At 38.4% G+C, this 23,851-nt stretch overlaps 1 long non-coding RNA gene across 26 annotated transcripts in view; it reads right to left on the bottom strand.

Moving 5' to 3' along the window:
- LOC140500898 (uncharacterized) overlaps positions 1–23,851 on the bottom strand; it is a 520,520-nt gene that overhangs the window by 281,506 nt on the left and 215,163 nt on the right. For 24 of the 26 annotated variants that reach the window (XR_011965958.1, XR_011965946.1, XR_011965955.1 and 21 more), the window contains one exon: positions 7,345–7,501. The exons of the other annotated variants lie outside the window; for them this stretch is intronic. This is a non-coding gene — a long non-coding RNA (uncharacterized lncRNA). The remainder of the gene's footprint in view (positions 1–7,344; positions 7,502–23,851) is intronic. 26 annotated transcript variants of the gene reach the window in all.

Genomic DNA, 23,851 nt, shown 5'->3' with positions numbered 1-23,851 from the left:
GAATAAAGCAAAAAAAAAAAAAAACTATCCATTGAGCACACATGTATCCGTCTAGCCATGCAGTCATGTGGTTTCTGTTGGCCCTATTCCCAAGGAGGCATGTCCTCACAAGCCTTCTGTGATCTCAGTCAGGGGACCAGGAGGAAGGGACCAGGCACAGCCAGGGCTGAGTGAAGCTGCAAGGCCAAGAGTATTATACAGGAGTCAGCAAACACAGCGTGGAGCCCAGACACAGCAAAGACTCCGCAAGGAAAAACCACCAAGTGCAAAAGTGGTCCGACTTTTGGAGGACCTAGTAGTTAAAGGAAAGCCTTTTTTTAAACTCAGTGGAAAATGCACACATACACCAGGCACCAGGGTAATTACCCAAGCCACTGCACCAGTCTGCCAGGCAGAGCTGATGTGGCCTCTTTACCAGGTTTTATTCTTGGCTTCTGCTGCCTTCCTCTTCTTCTCTTCCTCTCAACCACTAAAATCAACTAGCAGATATTTGCTTCATGTTGTTATAACTGTTGTGTAAGGCTCTACAATCATGGGGCACTGGGTGTGGAGGGGAGAGGAGGAAACATCTTTCCTACCTATTTAATTTCTCTGGTTCCTTTGGCATCTATTTCCAGAAAGCAAAACACCTGCAAGAGGAATCCAATCACTACAAATCCAAATACTGTTATTTCTCTTTTTAAAAAAAGGGCAAATGCCTTACTTTTCCCTGAAATATCTGCCAATCACTTGAATTTTCCTATTGAATGCAAAACACTAAAAAGGATCTCAGATCTATCTAGAGCTAGAAGGAGCATCAGAGGCCATGAAATTCAATGCCCTCATTTTACAGATGAGGAAACTGAGAACCAGAAAATTTCAGTTACCTGCCATGGTCATTCAAGTAGCAAGCACCAGAACAAGGATTTGAACCATGTCCATTGACTCGAGTTAATGTTTTTGCTATTCAACCATGTTGTCTTTCTAGGAAACACCACAGGAAGGTACCCTTTTCCAAATATCTATCAAGCTGATATGTTGTGTTTTTATTAGATTTTTCAACAATTTCTTAACTTGGAATCAAGAGGAGCTTGAATGTCCTCATTAAATCACACCATACAAATCATCTGGGCCAGTTATATCACCAGTTGGTTCCAATGTATTGACTTTTCTAAGAGAGGTCTACTTATGCCAGGGTAAAAGAAGGATTTTTACACGTTTCCCTCTGATGCTCCATTAAGCAGTTTTTTATTTCACTTTGGGGTGGATACAGCTCAGATCCCACATGTAAGTTAAAAACTTTATTAATTGAAGAATCAAAGACTTTCAGAAGGGACTTTACAGATCACCTAGTTTACAGGTTTATTTTATAAACTCATTCATATAAAAGGCAGGTCCAAATTATTCCCTTTCAAAAGTGCCTATAGAAGTGCCCTAACTAAAACCCACAAGATGAGTCTATCCTTGGGTCTCTGAAAAATAAATAACTCACTTCATGAGACTACTATTTTTTTTAAGTAGAGTCCCCTAAGAAATTATCATCTGATAATACAAATCATTCTCAAAAGTAAATATAGGAAATGGGCCCTATCTGCCACAGCTTCCCAGACAGTATGTCACCAAACTCAACAGGCATCAATAAGCAAGTGAAACAATGCCAAGTGTCTAAGCCCAAGCTTGTCTGAATAGAGACATTGGAAGGAAAAGTTATGGCGGGAAAAAAAATGTCCAAGTTAGTAAAGATGAAAGTCACTAACCCAATGCCCACCTTTGAGTGGCTGTCCTTCAAAAATGGTACAAGAGTCTTTTGGTTAATCTTTGCACTGATAGAATAAAGCTTAGGCTGGATGTAGTTACAAGGGTTAGTCCTTCAGAATTAAACATCCAATAAAACTCAAAGTCTCATATTTAAATAATGAAGATTCAATCAGAAAGATGTATGGGACAACTCTTAAGCTCAACTGTATTAAGGGAAAGTTTCTCATTCAATTGTTCAATCTTGAGGAGCTTTTTTCCTCCCTCTACTGAAGTCAAAGGAGTAGGCAGCCACCATCTCTAAGTTCTCAGCCAGAAGTTTTGCCTGTGAGTTCACTATGCAACAACAATCTCCAGGAACTTGTGGAAGACAAATGGATGGGGCATTTGTGTGTCCGTTCCTGCCTCCTGAAACGTTCTTACATTGGGGACTGTAACTACAATGACTCCCTCTCTCCCAGTTCTAACCTGCACTCACTTTCCTTACACTGATTAAATCCGTAGTCAGGGACTACAAGCTATCACATCACTCGTGGCCCTTTGGATTGAGATCAACTTGCGTTTTAAATTCCCTTTAGGAACAACCCTGAAGTCATAGGCTCTTTAATTAGCCCAGATGTCCTACTTCAGGAACTTCATGCTAAGGCAGGAAAGCATAACTTAAGTTTGAATAACCTGCAAAAGGACCCTAAATCCAGTCTCTCTCTCACATTAGGGCAGGAACACTTTGACAAACCTCCCAGCAAGGTTCCATCCTCCCAAAATGGTGGTGCTGAGGCACAGGGCCTTTATTGTTGTGTTCAGCAGTGCTTTCCTCAAACAGGCACCAGCTGGGAGCTCTATACTGCACTGCCAGACATGCTGACCGAGCAGCCTGCATAGACCATTACTAATCTCCATGGGTCAGGAAGGTCATGTCTGCAACATGATGCCTATAGATTTCAAAGGCCAACTTTCCCTTGATGCCAGCTAATCAATCTATGTCAAATAGCAAGCGCATTTTTTATTTATTTTTTTAAAGGATCATCAAAAAAGTCTCATCTTTAAAGCACTTAATATGGGAAATAGCTGCACATAATCAGCGTACCTTGACGCTCTTTCAGCCATCTTAAATCTCCTACATCTAAGGTTTGACATTCTTACATTGGTATTCTGCCAAAACATCATGTATGGCAAGGCCAGGAGAGAGCAAGGTACACTGCTAAGGAAGATGGGGGCCTTCAAAGCAGTGACAGAAAAAGATCTTGTACCAAAATTCAAATAAAATTTTAAAAGTCTTGCTAAACTGGCTACAAATCATCTGCAAGCTAGAGAGTTGTAAATACTGGTCCTTCACCTATCATTATAGCATAGAGGTGTCATCCTAAAAGCTGTAATCGCAATATGATCAAAACTCATAAGATCATAGCTTTAGAGCTGAGAAGAACCTTAGAGGTCATACAGCCCAACCCTCTCATTGTAGAGTGGAAGAAATTTATGCCTGGAGTTGTGAAATGACTTACTTGCCCAAGATCATTTAGGTAGAAAGTACAGGGCCAGAATTTAAATCCAGATCTTGTGATTCTGAATCTAATAAAGAAATTTTAAATCAGTTACTCTTGTACTTCAAAGTTAATTCACAAATTTTGCCATCCATAGCAATCAAAGAAATGAGTATTTATTGATCACACACCAACTCTTCGTACCCTAAATTCCTTCTTATGTTCCCCATCCATAACTCAAACACTCTACAAAAGACTTTCTTTCCTCAGAGCTGGTAACAGCTATGAGCCTTGAACAATAATTACTAGGTGAATCCAATTCAATTAAAAAGTTATTAAGTTCCCACTGGGGGGTGGGAGTGGACCTGGACCTATGATTTCTTTGGTATGGGGAATACCTGGTAGGGAACTCCTTTTACCTATGTAGCTCTTTAATTTATATTCTTATTTGCCTGTGGCAATGAGAGGTTAAGTGACATTCCCATGATAATAAGCTAATATGTGTCAGAAAGAATCTGAACCTGGGTATCCTGACTCAGTCATCATCTGTCCACTAACTACTTGATGTTGTCCCTCTAAGTGCTGAGCAGTAAAAAAAAAAGAATAAAATGAAAATTACTTCTCCTCAAGAAGTGTGATAGATGAATGGCAATGAAGAAAGAATGAATGAAATTAATGGTTAATTGCAGAGATGGTGTGTAAATCCTCCACTGATTATTCTAGGGGATTCTCTGCAGTCACAGAAACATCACCAAATTGCTATGTCACTTTCTCTTCAGTCCTCATTTGTTCTTCCTGGGGCATCCAAGAAATTTCAAAACATTTCCTCTCCACAAGACCAGAGGACCAAGCAGAAACCTGGCATCACCATCCATATCTCATCAAGTGGTTCATTCCAAGAGTACTAGAGTATAACCAGCATGAATCTGTACCTTAATCTAAAAATTAACACAGATTTCTCTCACAAGTTCTTTGAAAGGATAAATAAAAACTTCCCAATAAATTTCCAAACAAACTACAAAATACATTAGAATTTTTATATTGACCATCCTCTATTTCAAGTCAACTAGTTCGTCTAGACTTCCATACTGTAGAATTCTTTTGATTCAACCAAATCCATTCCACGGAGCTAAGACATTCTTAGCATTCTCAATATTCTCAATCTGCTTCCACTCTGAAAAAGTTTATCTAAGACCCCCAAGTTCCCCATATTCATAATTTCTCAATGAAAAACAGCCTTTCAACAGCCTTGTAATTCTTTGCAAATGGAAAAAGTGTTGCTATAAGTACTTAAGGAGGTCTTTGCGCTCTTTAGGGTATATGCCTAGCAAGGGTATCACTAGGTCAAAAAGGCTGTACAGTTTGGGGAAAAAATACAAACTGTTTTCCATAATGGTTGGACCGGTCGATAACTCCAACGGTGTATTGACATACCTACTGCCCCACAACCCTTCCAATAGTTCATATTTTTTCTGTCTTCTGTTGTTAATCTGATGAGTCTGAAGGAAGACCTCAAGAGTTGTTTCAATTTTCATTTTTCTTATTATAACTGACTTGAAATGTTGTTTCCTAAAGTTGATAATTTGCATTAATTTTTTTGAAAACTGCCATAAACATACCTTTACATGTTATTCCCCCCATTAGACTGTGAGCTTCTTGGTAGCAGAGACTGGTTGTCATTTCCCCCTCTTTTTTGTATCCTCAGGATTAAGCACAGTGGTTGGCATGAAGATGATACTTAATAAAGTCTTCTTGACTTAACTCAACTCAACTCAGCTAATCTCTTGTTTGCAATATTTAAAGGTTTATAACAAATTAAAGATGGAAATTTTCATGTATGCATGATTTATGAGATGTCATGATCTCCATACCTAACCAAAGATGCCATAGTTAGAACCCAATTGAAAAGGGATGCAACAAAGGAGGAAAACTTAATTAATATTCAATACCTCATCGTCCCCAGTTCACCTATTTTTTAATTGTTTAGGCTTGTAACAAAGCTATTGGGGGGGGGGGGGCGCTTCACAGATATCACATGTCCTTTCTTACATTATTTAAGGCTAACTTTATTTGAATTCATCATCAGAGAGCCCTTTTGACAGATTTTTCCATGCTCTAGGCAACTGCAAATAAACTACTCAGGCCCTTTTTCCTATTAATATTATTCATTTCTTTCTGTTGTGTCCAACTCTTCATGACCCTATCTGGGGTTTTCTTAGCAAAGATACCTGAAAGTAGTTTACCATTTCCTTCTCCTTCACACAGATGAGGAAACTGAGACAAATGAGGTTAAGTGGCTTGCCCAGTGTCACATAGCTACTAAGTGTCTGAGACTAGATTTGAATTCAAGTCTTGCTGACTTCAGGCCCAGCACTCTATCTACTGCATCACTGAGCTGCCCCAATTCTTCCTCCCTCCTCCTGTGACAAGATCAGATCTATAAGACCTAAAAAGCAGCCATGCAATCATTTCAAAAACAATTGCATTAACATGGCTTTCTTCAAACTGATCTATATCTAATAAACTTTCCAATCTCTACCTCTGACCTTGTCTCAGCCTTCACAATTCACATCTAGAAGTTTATAAACAACTCGAACACATAAAACAAATGAGAACATTTAAAGAGAAAGTAGGATATATATCTATGAGACCTTTACTGATCTAACCTGAGGAGATGAATGGGTTGCAGAAGTCTGTGCAGACTGTCACTATTATCTTGCTTTAACTTTTAAAATGAAACGATACAAGGCCTGGTAAAACCTATCTATAAAATAATGGTGAATTTCTTATAGTGAGAACCTCAAATATTATGCTTCTGATTTGAACTTTAAGAGTTTTCTTCCCCCAACATCCCATGTCCATCCAGCTCCAATGCCATGTAAGTGTGGTATTGTATTGTATCATATGGCCCTAACCTTCAACTCTCAAGGTTTGTCTCCCAAACTGTCACCTAACCAACACCGGCTTTCTTTAAGCACTTTAGCTACACTAACTGTAGATGTTGCATCCATAGCATGTTAGTAACTGGGCTGTTTTATGATTCAACATTACTTCCAACACAGAAGCAGCCAAATGAAGGACACACATTTAGGTAGAAACCTACATATACAAAGTCAAGAACAACCTTAGTTGTTTAATGTGAATATGCTCATTTATATTCAATGAAGGATTTAAGTCTTCTCATTTTCTTCCTCCGTTACCCTGAAGTTCTTTCATTCACACTCAGAAAGCTCTTTGAGGACAGTTAACATATCTTTTTGTCCTTCTCTCCCCATTACGAGAATGGTAGAACAACTGCCAAGCTAGTTTTGGAGCAAGAGTTCAAGACCTATATCAGCGCTCTAGACAAACTCTCTGAAACTATTAAATACAGCACAGTTGCTGCTCTGCATTGATAGAGGGAGTTTCTTCACCCATCAGTCCCCTACATGAGTGAAACCATACATCTGGACCAATGGTTCAAAAAAAAAATGCCTAGCACCGAAAGAGGCAATATGAAAAGGGTACAAAGGGATAGCTGGCTATTTTATATATACGTGTGTGTATGTATGTATATGTGTGTATGTATACATATATACATACATATACATGTATACACATATACATATACACATACACATATACATATATATTATAAATATACAAGGTATTTCAAAAGATTTTTGGTTTCCAACTAACTATATTATTACATAATATATACACATAATATAGTTACTATAGTACATTATAACACATACACTATAATTGTAGAATATATTTATACTTGCAGAAAATTGTATGTTTTTTCCTGCATTCCTGACTTGCTTCTCCCAGTTGTCACAAGAAGAGAATTGCATTACAGAAAATCTCACCTATGAACTCTTTCATACTAATGTCTCAAGAATCTAACCCACTCATGAAAGTCAGACAAACTAAATACAGACACAAGTCACTCCTTAACTAAGGCAATTCATTTAATCTTGACATAGCACCTAAAACATCTTCAATTTTACTTATTCCTTTTTTTGATTCCTGATGATCTAATCATACTTCACTAGCCTATTACCAGAAGATAAAATGCTTTTTCCCCCTCTTAAATATGTCTCATCAAGTTGCAATCACTAAGTATTCATATTAAACAACAATTTACCTCTTATTTAGCAACTTTCAGCATTCATGCTTTGGTTTGCAGCAAGTAAAGAAAATCATACATGGGAGCCGAGCTGTAGAGAGTCACAGTAGGGTTGGGGGTTCATCTCATCTCCATATTGACAAACTGCTCCCTTGACATATGCGACTCCTGAGACCTGCACAGAAAGATTCCACAGTCTTTTTTCCATATTTTAATATTTTTAAACTGTTACTATCAAAAAGTTATTTCCTATCATCTCTCTACCATGCTTTCTTGTTTCAGTTCCAAGACAAGACAGTATTTAATATTTGCCCTTCAATTTAAAAAAATTATTGATATCCCTTGTTTTAACATCACCTTCATTTCAGACATATACTTCCCCCATTTTACCCGGAGAGTCTTCCCCTTCACCAAAGTATTGAAAAGAAATAAGGTGGGGGGGAGAGAAGTAGTTCAATTAAATGAATGAACATATGATCTGAGTCTGATAGTGGATGTTACGTTACATATATCTCTACTACCTTTTGGTTTGGTTTCCTTTGGTTTTTTCAAAGAAGGCAAGCACATTTTTTCATCTGTTCTTTGTAACCAACCTTCATTGTTGTAAACATACAGCATTCCGCTTTATTTATTTAGGAGGCATTTTGTTTTGTTTTGTTTAGTGATGGTTGTTACTGTTCTTTTTCTTTTGATATTGTTCTAACTATGTATATATTATTTTCCTGGTTCTGCTTAATTCACTTTATAAAAATTCATATAATTCTTTACTTCTCTGTATTCTTTGTAATTATTATCTCTTACGGTGCAGTAATGTCCTATTATATTCATGTACAATAATATGTTCAGTCATTCCCTCAGTAATCTTGTCTATTTCTAAAATTTATAAAAGCATTTATAAATGGATTTAAAAACTTAAAAGTGAGAACACTTAAAAGCATTTTGGCTTGTGATAAAGTTCTGGGAAATCATTCAAAGCCTATCAAAGTTGATCAAAAGAACTATAATGAAACACTGTATTCCCTCTTTCCCAATGTGCTATTAACTAACATTCATGTTCACTGCTAATACTCTACTTTTGTGACTAACTGGAATGACTTTCCTTAGGGTCTAGTTACACGGCCCAAATTTCAATGTCTGCTGGAATATGTTCTAAAAAATTAATGTAAAGTAAAATACTAACTTTGTATTTTTTAAATATTTCCCACATAGACAGCTATTTTCTCTCAATTATGTTAAGAAATCATAGTCTAATCTCTACTTTCTCACTCAAAATGCAAGTTATGAAGAAATAGGACTCCCAGTTACAAAGAGAAACCAGTGTAGGGGTACTGAAAAAAGATTCTGGCCAAGTCTGTAAATAAATTAAGGGAGAGAGAAAAAAAGAATAGAAAAGGTCAGAGAGAGAAAAAAAAAGATGTAGAAGAAAAAAAGCTGAATAAAGAAAGGGAAGTGTTTCTTTCTGTTCAGGTACAAGTCTGGGTTCTACTGAAAACCCAAACCCATGACTCCAGGACAGCTAAATGACACGGTGGATAGAATTAGTGGGCTTGGAACCAGGAATTCTCATCTTCATCAGTTCAAATCCAATCTCTGACACTTACTAGTTGTAAGACCCTGGGCAAGTCACTTCACCCTGTCTGCCCCAGTTTCTTATCTGTAAAATGAACTGGAGTGGCAAATCACTTCAGTATCTTTGCCAAGAAAATTCCAAAATGGGGTCATGAACAATCAGACACAACTGAAATAACTCAGCAATAATGTGATTCCTAGGAAAAAGTCTAGAGCTCTGATTTCCCACATAACTGCATGAACTACCAAAGTTCCACTGGTTTACACCCAGCATTAGTCTAATAGAACTTTAATTCATCTAGCTGGCATTACTTTTAATAGCAGAAACAGCACATTATACGACAACAACTTTTATAAGATGCTACAGACCCTCCTCACTTCCTAGAAATATTCTTAAGGAAAATCAGTTCTTAAAAGTGTCCTATCTTTCCCCCGCCAAATGCCCTTCTCCACTGATCAATAAAGTTAGTTGTAAATGCAAAGTTCATCTTTAGAAGGCAGAGAAACACCTGCTATATGTAAAGGCAGAATTTCTGTTCACTAATGAAAATTACAGATGTAGTATTACTTCCTACCCCCAAACAAAGTTTTATTTTGTTTCCATACTCACAATTTAATCCACAGAACTATAGAACTTGAGAAATAAAAGGGACATTGGTCAAGGCAAACTTTTATTAGGTACCCACTTGTCCTGGCTACTATGCTAAGCATTAGGAATACCAGGAAAGAAAAAACGAAAGAAAAAATAGTCACCGATGTTAAGGAACTAACAATCTAATGGGAGGAGGCAACATTTAAACAAATGTATATACAAGATTCTATACATACATATTATGTAGACGTATACCCATATATACTTATATATGCATATATACATACATATATAACATGTATGTATATGATAATTAGAGATAATTTCAAAGGGAAGGCACTAACCAGAAAAGGGTTCTTGAAGAAGGTAGTATTTTATCTGAGACTTGGAAGAAGCCAAGGAATTGAGCAGGTGCAAGTAAGGAAAAAGCACATTCCAACCACAGGGGAGAGTCAGTGAAAATTTCTGAAGTTGGGAGATGAAGTATCTTGTATAAGAAACAGCCAGGAAGGCAACACCACTAGATCTCAGAGCGCATGGAAGGGAGTAAAGTGTAAGAAGACAGAAAAATGAGGAAGGGCTTTAAAAGCCAAAGTGGGCATTTTAAATTTGATCTCGAGCCAATGGAGTTTAATGAATAGGATGGTGACTTGGTAAGAGCTGCACCATAGGAAGATTACTCTGAGAACTGAGAGGAGGGTGTGAGTGAGGAGAGACTTGAGGCAGGGAGGTCAACCATAAAAGAACCTTTATGAGATCAACTCTCCCCATATGCCATTTTGTATATGAGAGTATTGAAATCTAGAGATGGTAAATGGCTTGTTCATACTACATAGTTATGTGGTGGCAGAGCCTAGACTACAATCCATATCTCTTCGCAGTCCACCTGTCTTTAGTGAATCTGCTCCCCTCAAAATAATCAATCAAATGATCAACTGCTTATAACAGTAAACATGTATTTATTTCCAAAGAAATAACATGAGGGAAACATTTTGATAAGAGACAGTTCATTTTTTAAAAGCCTATTATAGAATCAAAGAATCTCACATACATTTGGAAGGGATTTCAAAAGTTCAACCCATATGTGGGTAGGAATCACTAAGTATCTTCTATAAGCTATTTTCTGACCCCACTGGAAGACTTCTCTAAGGATGAGAAATTCACTACCAAGAAAGGAAAGTCCCTTGATGGACATTCTAAGTGCTGGGGCATTATCTGCAATGGATTCTTACATCTTTCACTCATTCATCGTAATTATATTATGTCCTCTTAGACCAAGTACAACAGGTCTAATACACCTCTTCTACTAGATAGCCTTTCAAACACTTTGAAGGAAAATATCATGCACCCACATCCCAAAACTGGAAGTATGAATATTTAGGTTGAAGAAGTGAAACATTAATTTTTTGAGGGTTGCTGTTGTCACATGGTTTGCTCATACTGACCATGTAATCCTCTAGGACTCCAGGTCTTTTCACAGGGACAGTTCTCTTTTCACAGGGACAGTTCTCTAGCCATGCCTCCTCTTTGATACTGATAGGGTTGATATTTCTGAACCCAAGTGTATAATTTTCCATTATGTCTCCACAAAGTCATAGATTCAGTTTCCTGAAAAATTATCTGTGCATCTCCATGACCCCTCTAGGGAAACATGTGGCTCCCTCAGAAACTATATGCACTGAAACAAAGACGCTAGATGGTGGACAACAGAAAATAATGGGAAACTGTAGGCATGGATGGCTAGGAAGAGCCACTGCCAAACGCAAACACTAAAGGGGTGAGGGAGAGGGGAGAAGATGGCTATCAAAGGAAGCTATAATGTGGGGAAGCAACCTGGATACAAACTTTCTCTAGTGCAAATGAATTCTATCGTAAGTATGGCTGCTGAACTCCCTAACATCCTTAACTTTTCTTGTTGTTCGCCATTCATTCTCAAGGAGGACCAATAATGTCATGAAGGCGATGTCTTGACTTGAGCATGAATTGAAATCTGCAATGGGGTCCTGTGTAAAAAAGTACTAGAGAACTGAATAAGTTCCTTGAGGAAACCTTGGGTGGGAGCTGTTACTTATTATTTGTTATTTAAAAGGCACTAAGACTGCAACTTTTGCATTTCAATAATGTGCCATATTACATTGAGTGAGTTCATCCAAGGTCATTAAGCTTTACTTATTTGTTTGGAGTCTGTTCTACCAGAAAAAAACAGTGCACTAGACAGGGACATCACCCTTTCAAGCATCAAAATAGGCATCAGCTTTGAGGCTCACTGAACAATTATTCACTGAGGTGAATATAAGCGCTGAGGTAAGTGTAGGACCAGAGTGTACCATATAATAAGTGTTGGAGATAAGTGGTCACTATGACTACCCTGGTACAATAAAACTGATGAATTAGATTGAGTATATATCCTCACCAAGGACTGTTGATTTGTTTACTACCAATGCTCTCTGATGAGAGAACCACTGAAAGAACTCTGCAAACTGCTGGGGACTCTATGGGCAGTGTCAAGTACTGGAGACATTCTTTAGAAAGGAGAGAAATGCAGCTACTACATTAGGAGAGTCACCTGATGCAATGGAACCTTTCCAAATGGCTGAAAGATATTTCAAAAGAAAACATAAGCCAATGGGCCTTCTCCAGTATTGTTTATAGGGACCATACTTTTTTTTTAATTGGGGAAGAATAGAGATGGCAGGCGACAGAAATAGTAGCTACGTAAAATAAGCAAATAGTTCAAGAGAATACGTAAAAATAAAAAATGTTTCATAAAAAATTAAAACATATGATGATTCTATAAATGGATTAGTCACATGTACGGGTTTTATGCCCACCTTCCAAAGCTAAGTTCATTGCCTGAAATGAACTGGACCACCCAAGTCAAAATCCAGTTTTGCCTTTTAATGTTCACTTGGTTTGTTTTAAATGTGTATTCATGTGGCAAAGTCATAAAAGAAAGAATTAATTATAATTGACACCAGCTTTGAAACGATCAAGCCCTTCTTGGTCTGGAAAGCCGGGGAAGAGGAGCAATGGATGAGAAAAAAGGGTAAAAGAATGTTCAGAAAAGAGAAAACCCTGTTGAGCACTTTCAAAAATACATTACAATTACACTATATTCTAAAAGTGCTATCACTCCCCAATCCAAACATGATGCTAAGCAACCATGAAAGAGGAATTCAAGTCTGGGGGAAAGAGAAAATAAGTTTTTGAGATTTTTTCCTGAGAAAATAAATGCTTTCTGTACACAGTAGACAGTTAATAAATGTTTGTTGAAGTTAATTAATTTTTGCCTTCATTTACATAGACAACTAGAAAGAAACTGTAATCAACAGCAACAGACAAATGTAGCAAAGTGTTTCTGACTTCCCAACAGGTTATAGTACAAAAGCCACTTGTCTGAAATCCTAAATGCATTTTACTCACTGTATCAGTGTTTATTCATAGCAGTTGGGTTCTGAGAACCACACACTAAATCCAACAAAACCCATTTGGTACCAAAGTGGAGCACCATGCTGGGTTAATAGCATCAAAGAATGGAACCACCACCTGGGCAAATGTACTCAGTTATAATGTAATGTGCCAAAATCTGCGTCTTCTCCAAATGCATCTCTGATAATGGCACTGGGGCTTTCACCCACTCCATCCCCCTTTCCCCATGCCACACAACGGGAACTAGACGCTTCTGACTCTAATCCATTGGTGATGGTCTCCAAAATCTGGGGAAGGAGCTCCACCAGGCTAAGACTGAAGCCTGGAGAATGGGAACAGGAATTGTGAGGAGCAATGGCAGGTGTACTTTTCTTCCTCGTTTTTACTGCTTCAGACGACAGGGTGCTTTCCTCTAAACATTGGGCTGGGAAATAATTGAGAAGATGAAGTTCTTATAGGGTATGGATCAGCAGTTCTCTGTATCTGTCAGTACACCATAGGATGAGTATGCTGCTAATAAGGCCATTGGTTAAGTTTTCAGAATCATGTAAGTTGATCTTCACTTGGAAAAGAAGTCACTTCTGTGGATAATGTCTGTTCCCCTAAATCAAACCACAACTTGCAAAAACGTATAAGGTTGCAAGGTGGCCATGGTCAGAGTATGTGAATCTAAATCATCTCCAGTTCTGGAATATATTTGGTGATATTTCATTGGTGTACAGAACTTCTGATGAAGAAATTCTCTCTACCAATAGAGATCTTTAGCCTTAAAAAAAGTGTCTGGGGAACTGAGAAGTTAATGTCTTGCACATTCTCACATTCAGTATCTGTTAAAAGTGAGATTTGAATTCAGGTCCTCTTAATTCTGAGATAGGCCTCTATCCACTTGTTGCTACCGTAAAAACAATTCAAAAGAAATATATATGATTGATGGGTAGTTAGGTGGCATAGTGGATAGTGTGCCAGACCTGGAGTCAGGACAACTCATCTTCCTGAGTTCAAATCCAGTCTCTGACACTTATTAGCTATGTGATACTAAGGAAGTCCCTTAACACTGTTTGCCTTAATTTCCTCATCTGTAAAATGACCTGGAGAAGGAAATGGCAGACCATGCCAGCATCTTTGCCAGGAAAACCCCAAAAGGGGTCATGAAGAATCAGAAATGACTGAACAACAACAAACTGCAGTAATGGTGTTAAAGAGCTAAAATCATTATAATTACCTCAAGTGACTTATGGGAAATGATTTGATCACCTAAATAGAACTCCTTGGGATAATTCATCAAGTGACAGGCATAGAGTATTCACGTGTTCTGAACAATCCAGGAAATATATGAGGAGGTTCTATTAGGCTTGTGTTACAAGGTCTTCTAAAAATGGTGCCAGCGGTCAGTAATTATTACTATGACTGCCTAGGGGATGCCAATTATGCTCAGGTCCTGATTATATCAATCAAGTGTTTTTAACAAGCATTAATTCCACCTTACAAAACACACCCTAGTTTTTTCAAAAGCATCTTTAATGAAAATTAATAATAAACAAGGGATTCAGATAAGACAGAGAGCAAGCTTAGCTTGGGACTACATGCCTTTACACATGCATTGTTGGGCTCCACCCCCTCAGTCCCTGCCTGGGAGAGAAAAATACTTAAGACAAGTAGAGACAGAGGGAGAATGAGTGCAGAGGCAGCAAGAAGATGGAGAACTCTTAGTGGGAAGGAATCTCTCCCTCATTACACATCCTCCAAATCTCCACTTATAAAGAGTACTCAGAGCGAAGATTCATCCAAAATAGGGGAAGGCAGGAGAGCTAATGTGATGGGAATTTATGCACACAATCACCACATAGCCTGATGGACCACATGGCCTCTTAGGTCCCTTCTAACTCTGAGATTCTGTGATTCTGTGAAATGATAATGTTGGCAGTAATGGAGGGAAAATGGAAATTCCACAGACACGGAATTCTAATCCTAGCTTTGTCACTCACTATATGTGTGACCTTCAAGAAGTCACTTGACAACACTGTGCCTTGGTTTCTGAATCACTAAAATGAAGGAAGTAGACTAAATCATTGTGAAGATCACTTCAGGCTCTAACATTCAAGCATCAGAACAGCAAAACAAAACTAACTTTCTAAGCTGTCAGGGGTATGGCAAAATTAGCCATATTAAAAAAAAAAAGGATTTAATGTCTACAACTATCCAAAGAAACTAATAGTTCACCCATGTAAGCAACATTCTGTTTTCTCTATTACCAAGCATCACCCTTCTTTATGAGAATGATAATAGGCAATAGTAACAGGCAATGACACAATTTGGAAGGATATGAGCCATTGACCCTGTCCTTTTCTCCCAATCAGCAAGGACCATGCTTCAGAGAACACACCTCACAGTGGGGGCTATATCAAATTATTACTAACGCATAATAGCAACAATAGTGGTTAATTACCAGATTTAGCCCTCTGAAGAAAGAGAAGTTGCTGAATCTGAATTCAAGTCAATAAACCTTGGGGGACAGGGACTGAGGGGAGGAGGGGCACCATGGAAAGGTTTTTGGATTTAGAGTCGGAGGTCATGGGTTCTAAACCTGGCCACTCTTTCCCTGTGTAACATGAGGCAAATCATTTCACCTCTGAACCTCAGTTTTGTCATCTGGAAAATAAGAAGTTTAGATTGGATTACCCCTACGGCCCCTTCCAACTCTAAACCAATGGTCCTATTTAAGATCCCAGTGTGTAAAAAACATTGTGGTAGCCCTGGGGAAGACAGAAAGTTGAGATTCAATAGGGCCCCGACTTCCAAGACTTAGCCTAGCAGGGAAGCAAGAAACAACTCTAACATATAGTTAGCTATAACACAAATAGCTACATAAGGGCACTAGAGATTTATAAACACAAACTGCTAAGTAAGGTCCAAGGGCATGCTCACTCTAGGGAAGGCTTCACAGAGCAAGTGGCACCGGAGGTGAGTTGTGAAGGATAAGTGAAGGAGAGGGAGGGTGTTCTAGGAATAGGGAGCAGGGTGAGTAAAGTCAGTAATTTGCCATGCCAGTCAATTCCGAGCACAAAAAGTGATGTGCTTCAGTTGTGGCGCAGAGTGTGCCAAGGGACATGGGAATGAATAAGATTTCCAGGGGAGGGAAAAGAAAACATGCTTTCATTCCAGCCTGAAAATTACTTAATAGAATGATGGCGACAATGCCCTGTCCTCTGGCATTGGTATACATGTACATTACATGGCCTACTAGTTAGACCATCAGTACTGCCTTCAGGGCAAGAATCAAGCCCACATGTACATTAAGGAAAGCACTTAACCAGGGTGACTCAGGGCCTGTTAAGCAATAACACCAGTAATAATCGGTAAAGAGTTTGAGGCAGGGTGGATTGAGGTGTTCCAATTCTCCCCTGAGTCCTTTAATTTCTCCTGAGTGGGTGAAAAATGCTCTGCAATGCTCTCCACAGTAACTCTCTCCCTCCCTGCCACCTGCATTCCTTCTCTCTCTCTCTCTCTCATTTATCCACCTCCTCCTTCATGATCTATCCCCCAGATACAAGAGTCCAGTCTCTGATTCACCCCATAATCCCAGCAGCTCTCTACTCGAAGAAAGTACAGCTGGGATTGGAAAACCAAGACTCACTGATAGTCATCTTTCCCAAGCTTCCCACCCTTGTAGCTTTAGAAGGGTTCCCATATGAAAACAGACAGAGAATTAATTACAGTTGTACAGAGATATAAAAGAGTATAGAAGGTCAGGGGTCCTCTTCTTCATGGAAACCCTCAAGTGTAGCAGAAAGCCAAGAAGTCTATTTTGCTCTACAAATTGCAAAGTATAGCACATTAACATACAAAATAAAACTATGAACTTACTGAGTTAGAAATAGAGACAAAGTAGCTGGGCATTCTTTGGCTTCGGATCAATCCCCAGGACATAATGCTCTTTGGATGGAAGAGAAGGGAAAGGCAAAAAAGAACATTTCAATAGTTTGCCCACCACCATCATCACCACCTCAGGCCCTGGACCTGCATAAATACAAACCACTTTGCATGACTGCCAGAGGACAAAGAAAGGAGAGTGGTTGGTCAAGAGTAAAAATTCTGCTCACAACAGATGCTATTAGTGAGTCCTGGAACAAAGTGATTGATGCATATTACACAGAAGGGGCAGATTTTGGCCACACTAAGAAACTACATTCAGATGAAAATTGACCTTGATCTGGAAAATCATTCTATCCTCTCAAAGAAATATGGAACATCAGTTGTACACTTCCTTTAATTTCTAAATCTAGAGTAGCCTTCCCCAAATCATTCACCACCTTTCTCTGCTTCAAAAGCTCCCTGGAGTTATGGTTCTTCCATGAAGACTTTCTTGGACTGGATCATCTCAAATTCTCTTCCAGCTCAAAATCATATGATCCATCTCTCTAATAATAGCACTCTCCTCCTAAGACTTAAAAAGTTCCAGGAAATCTCAAACCTATAAATTTTAAGTTTTGTGTACAGTGTCTGAATTATTTTCCCCATCTAACTTTCATTGCAAGCTACAGGAAATAACTTACAGCAATGGGGTGGGGATGGGGAGACAGGAAGTTTTCAACATATAAAAGCAATGACCTTGCTGCATAAAATTATAAACCCACTTTTTTTGGGGGGGGGGAAGGGGATACTGGTTCTTCCTCTTGCCCAGCTAGAAAAAGAGGGCCACTAAAGGTTCAATCCTAAAACTAACCTACATAGAAGCTTTGATCTGCTCCAGTTTTCTGATGTAGGCCAGTTTGCCCCTCCTCAGGGAGCCTTTGCTCCCAGGAGATCATGATCTTGCTGTGTGATTCAGTGCAAACACCTGATCAGCTTTAACCCTACTGCACTAAAGCAATTCAACAGCCATCACTTCCCTTAGCAACAGAAATCAAACCAACCCAGGCTCAATCCACTTCTCAGCTCTGTCACTCATCTGAGACGTACTAGAAAAACTAGTCTGATTCTTCCTTGAAAATTCATCATTCTATTGTGTTTGTTTTAGTAACATGCTATATACAGTTATCTCTTCCACACCACAACTTTCCCTGCTGCAGTCTACATATATCTATATAGATAGATACAGATGTAGATATTGATATATCAACATATCAGCATAAGAAATTACTGTAAATGGGAATTTGGGGGGAGTTTTGTGGAAGTCACAGATGACACACGAATGTTAGCAGACAACACAGATGAAGTTTAGAAACTCAGAAATACTTAAATCAAATTTTACAATAAGGTATTATGGACACTCCATAAAAGAAAAAAGAAAAAAATTCAGATTTTTTCTGTGGTACAAAGAGAAAGCCAAAAAATTTTACGTGGATTTTCCAGATCGTGGGGGTGCCATACCACTAAGCCACATGATGTGAAAGGGATAACTGTACTTCAGAAATTCTTTACACAAAATAGAATTCTTGGCTTCCTGTTATACCTGAGGATCTCAATATTGTATGTTCAGGTACATCTCTCTGCACACTTGTAATCAGTTATGTATATTTTCTTGTGCTCATTATCTTTCACATACCTCTGACCATCAGTGGAACCTAATAAATGTTAGCTTTTGGAAGCTTATTCCTCAAATGGGAACATTTCTGAAGATCTACAAAATGTTAAGTGTCCAAACTGTTTTTTAGCAATGAAACCTGGACCCCCCACCAAATTCCATGAGTACCATATTTAACATGAAAGAAATATATGGCACTTTAGAATTTACAAAAAGTTTGCATCTACATTGTCTTATTTGACCCTCAGATCTCACACAGGTAGATAGTACAGGTTTATTTTTGTGTTGGAGGGATTTGTTTGGTCTAGGCCAATGATTTTATCAGCCTAAAAGACTCCCACAATGGAAAGTTCTTTGACCAACGCAGATTGCTTGTTCTTCTGTAACCCATATTTCTGGTGAAATTTGCTTGAGGTCTTTAGAAATTAATTGACTTGCCCACTGTCACACAGTGAACATGAACTTGAAGTAGGACTTAAATCCGGATTTTCCTTACTTTAAGGCTAGCCATCTATCCACTCTAATATACTGTCTCCCTGAGCAGTTATTATCTATGCTTTATAGTTGAGGAAACTGAGGGTCAAGGGGATTGAGCACTGCTCAAGGTGATAAGAGCTTATAAAGGGTAGTGTCAAGACTTGAACCCTAATGATCTAATACCAAGATCGGGGCTCTTTACAATTCCATTTGTTCTGTAAATTTATTTTCATATGTTGTCTGGACACAAAGGATATTTTCCAACAAATGCCCTTTATAAAATACATCCCCCCAAAAAGCTCCCCCAAATTAATTAGTAGTAGTAGAAAAAAGTGTCCTGTAACAAACTGTGATACTCAGTGATCACCGTATTTGTGATCCGTGTTTGACCAGTTTTGTTATTTCTCCATGTCGGCTTTCTTTACATTGTTGTAATCACTGTGTATATCATTTAATTTAACTCTATTTTCTTTATTTTTACATCATTTCATAGGAAACTTAACATGTTCTTATGAATTCTTCACAGCACATGTTCCTTATGGCAATATTCCACTACAGCAGTCATTCCCCAATCACTGGGCAAATACTTTGTTTCTCCTCTTTTTTGTCATCACAAATAATGCTTCATGAGCATTCTCATACCAGTCTTTTATTTATTTATTCATCCATTAATTTTTTTTTTTGCTAGCAATAATTTCCTTGGAGTATTGTGCCAGTGGTAGAAGTTATGGGTCAGAGGTTCAAAAATTTAGGATTTTTCATTCTTTTATTCCAAACTGATTTTCAGATGAGTTCAATCAATTTGTAACTCCAGTGAATTAGAGTACCTGAATTCCCATTTCCCCTCCAATAATGTTTTCCCACCTTTTAGCATTTCTTAGTTTATGAGGCAATATTTCAGAGTTGTTTTCATCTTCATTTCTTGAACATTCAGGTAATTAGCAGTATTTGATATTTCTTCTTTTGAAAACTATTTTTGTCCTTTGACCTTGTGTTTATTGGCAGAGGTCTCTTGATAAAATCATATCATATCATATAACATATTTAAGACAATTCAAAATAAATTGGAATTAGACTTTTATCATAGATAGGTAATGCCATTGTCCCCAATCCATCCCTATTGTTATCATTGTTGTTGCTGTTGGTGGTTGTGGTAGTGTGTGTGTGTGTGTGTGTGTTGTGTGTGTATGTGTGTGTGTATGTGTGTGTATGTGTGTGTTGTGTGTGTATGTATGTGTGTGTTGTGTGTGTATGTATGTGTGTGTTGTGTGTATGTGTGTTGTGTGTATGTGTGTTGTGTGTGTATGTGTGTTGTGTGTATGTGTGTTGTGTGTGTATGTGTGTTGTGTGTGTATGTATGTGTGTGTTGTGTGTGTGTGTGTTGTGTGTGTGTGTATGTGTGTGCATGTGTGTGTGTGTGTGTAATTGCGATGTTTAGTTTTATCAATTATGATCTCTTCTACTCTTTTGGACAGTTACAAATTTTTCCTAGATCCATATTTGTAAAATTTCCAAACTCCTATTTGCCTCTAGATTTTATAGTATGATACTTTAATATGTACATCTTTTATCTACTTGGAATATGGTGGTATTGGTATAAAACTCTCATTTAAAATCATGTTTCTGTCTCCTGACCTCCAGTCTTACATCTCCAATTGTCTATTATACACCTCAAACTGGATGCCTCATATGCCTCTTCTACTTAAAATATCCAAATGGAACTCATTCTCTTTCCTCTAAAATCTTCCCCTATTAAAGCTTTTCTTTGCCGGGCATCCTCCTCCTCCTCCTCCTAGTCACTCAGTCACCTAGTCTCCCAGGCTCACAACCTGGGTGTTATCTTTAACTCCCCCGTTTCATTCACCCCACATATCCAGTCTGTTGCCAAGACCAGGTCTTTTCTACCTCAGTAATATCTCTTGTAGATATGCCCTCTTCTCTTCTTGTACATCTTCCACCCTGATCCAAGGGCCTTAATGCCTGACACATGGAATCCTACAGTAGCCTTCTGGTTGGCCTCCTTTATCCAATTATCTCCCTACTTCTTGCCACCCTCCACTCAGTTACTGAAGTGATTTTTCTAAATTTCACACACATCCCAAACCCTGATCAATAAATTCCAGTGGCTCCTTATTACCCCCAGGATCCTGCTTGGTATTTAAAGCCCTTCATAAAATGGCCTTCCTTTTTATTCCCTGTGTTTATACAATGTTGTTGACATATAATAAGTACTTAAATAGTGCTTGCTGACTTTTTTTCCCAATATTTCTTATTAGAATTGAGCCCCTTTCTCTGTATATCTTTTTTATTCAATGGGACCTTGGAGCATGCCCAGATTACCTAACATGGAGTCACTCCATTTCTCCAAGAGAAATCACATCTACTTTGTGAATGGGAATTGTTGTTGCTACATCCAGCTTTTCATGACCTGTGGATTATACTGTCCTTGGGGTTTTCTTGGCAAAGATACTGGAGTGGTTTGCTATTCCCTCTCCAGTGTTTTAAGGCAAACAGAGGTTAAATGACTTGCCCAAGGTCACACAGCTAGCAAGTATCTTAGGCCAGAGTGCTGTTGTACCCATTGAGCAATCTGGCAGTGAACGGAAATAGCCTCTTTCAATAGCCAGAATTGTCTTTAATACTTCCTGGGTAGAATAATCTTTCTCTCCTGCACATTCTTTTCTGCTTCACCCAAAAAGTAAAAATTACCCACCTCATTCAACCACAGAATGGATGCCATGGATTGAACTGGGGTGGGTGCGGGGAAATATCTTCCCAACCTTTATCTTTTACCCCAGTTCCAAGAAATGGGCTTAAGGTCTCTATTCTGTTTCATATGTCCTCCTCAGTTTTAGGTGTTGGAAGTAATCCTCACTGGACCTAGGAGTTCAATCCACAGCAACCTTGAAGACAGAATTACAATGAAATGTTGCAGCTGCTCAGCCCAGAAGAGAGCCCTGAGAAGCAAGGGTGCCCAGGACTAGAGCCTAAGGAAGGCTTTGCATTGAGAACTTAGGACTGTGCTATATGGAAATAAAGCTAAGATATGAACCTAACCCCTTTCTCTTCCTCAGAAACTGAGGTGGTACAGAGAAAGGATAAAGCTCTATATGCTGTAGAGTAAGTTTTATATAATTTGTTTTAGGTCTTTGAATTAAATATATGTTTGTAAAAGCTAATCCAAATATTAATGGCTAAATGGAACTAAGGTATAGGGGACCCACCCCTACAACTGAAGGAACAGTACTGGTGGGGTCTAGAGCCATTTGCAAAGAGCCTGGATACTTCCAACCTGTGTAAGGGTGCCTGAGAACCCAAAAGAAGGGTAAAATACAACATATATAAAATCTTTAGGTAGATGAGGCCAGAGTAGCCAATGCTACATTTGATTTATTAAAACATTGTATCGAACCATGCATATTTTAGTCACAGGACCATAGGATCACAGGTTTAGAGCAAGAACAGCCTACCCTGAAACACCATTTAGTGATCCCCTGATATTTCACAGAGAGGAAACTGAACCTCATTATGATTTTTATCCAAGATTCCACAGTTCACTGATAATGTATTTTTGCTTATTTTTAATGTGATTTTGCTTCTTAATAGGGAGATCTTTCCCATCCATGAATAGGCCCATGTGACCTGCTTAAGTTACATGGAAACCTGAGTTGCATGAGTCTAAGTCACATGAAACAGGAAGGCGTGGAGCTAGAGCAGAGCCAAGAGGAAGTCAGTCAGAGAGCAGTGAGAGCTGGAAAAGGCAACTGGCTAGCTTGAGTGAGAGAGCTTGTCCGTGATCTGTTTAAGGAGGTTAGTTTGTGAGAAGCCTAACAGAGGGAAGGCTCGGAAAGGGTGTTGTTCTCTGCATTGTTATTGTGTATAGATTTCTTTGTTACTATGATGGATTTGGCTTCCTGGTATCTGAATAAATGTTTTGGTTCAATCTTCCACATGGAGAGTCTGTGGTGTTTCCTGATTCAGAAATGTGCCGGCATATCCATAACCACCTTAAGTGCTGTGAATATCACATTGGCACTGCACAGAGGTACCACATGGCAGAGGCAGAATTCAAAACCAGATCCCCAGACATCAAATCCAGCACTATTTTTATGACACCACGCACCTTCATTTAGTTTCGATACTCCAAAACATTCTATTCTTTGGCTTTTCTATTTTCTTAATCTTCTACTATTTCATTGTTGTTGTTTAGTTGTCATGTTCAACTCTCCATGACCCATGTGGGGTTTTCTTGGCAGAGATACTGGAGTGGTTTGCTATTTCCTTCTCCAGTTCATTTTACAGATGAGGAAACTGAGTCAAACAGAGTTAAGTGACTTGACCAAGGTCACACAGCCAGTAAAGTTATCTGGGGCCAGTCTGAACTGATGTTTTCCTGATTCCAGGCCCAGCATTCTATTCACTGTGCCACCTTTGTAGTATAGTTTGAAATCTGATCATGTGAAACACCCCTTTCTATTTATTTAATTTAGATCTCTTTATAGTCTGGAGGTTTTATTCTTCTAAATAAATTTTGTTATTATTTTGTCTAATTCTATAAAGTATTCTTTTGATAATGTGCTTGGCATAGCATTCACTCTATAGAATGATTTGTGTACCGTAGTCTTGTCTACCCATAGTGGCTTGTCCAATCCCATTTCAATTCAACATTCATGAAATATCTATTATGTGCAAGATACTGAGCTTATGGCAATTAAAATAGGATCTTTTCCTATTTTTGTTTTAGTATAATCAAGAACTATAATGCCTCTATTTGAATGTGATTGAGGAGGATCTTTCCCAACAATTGATGGGCAGGCCCATTATGGGAAGCTCCATTGGGGGAGATGTTTTATAGGAGGGTCCCAAGTATCTTTTGTTTCTTCTATTGAGGCACTGAGTCAGAAGGTTATGCCCTCTGGCTCTAAAAAGTGTAT

The sequence above is a fragment of the Notamacropus eugenii genome, chromosome 4 (genome assembly GCF_028372415.1).
Source record: "Notamacropus eugenii isolate mMacEug1 chromosome 4, mMacEug1.pri_v2, whole genome shotgun sequence".
NCBI lineage: Eukaryota > Metazoa > Chordata > Mammalia > Diprotodontia > Macropodidae > Notamacropus > Notamacropus eugenii.
The sequence above is the reverse complement of the archived record's forward strand: the minus strand, read 5'-3'. Positions and strand labels throughout refer to the sequence as shown.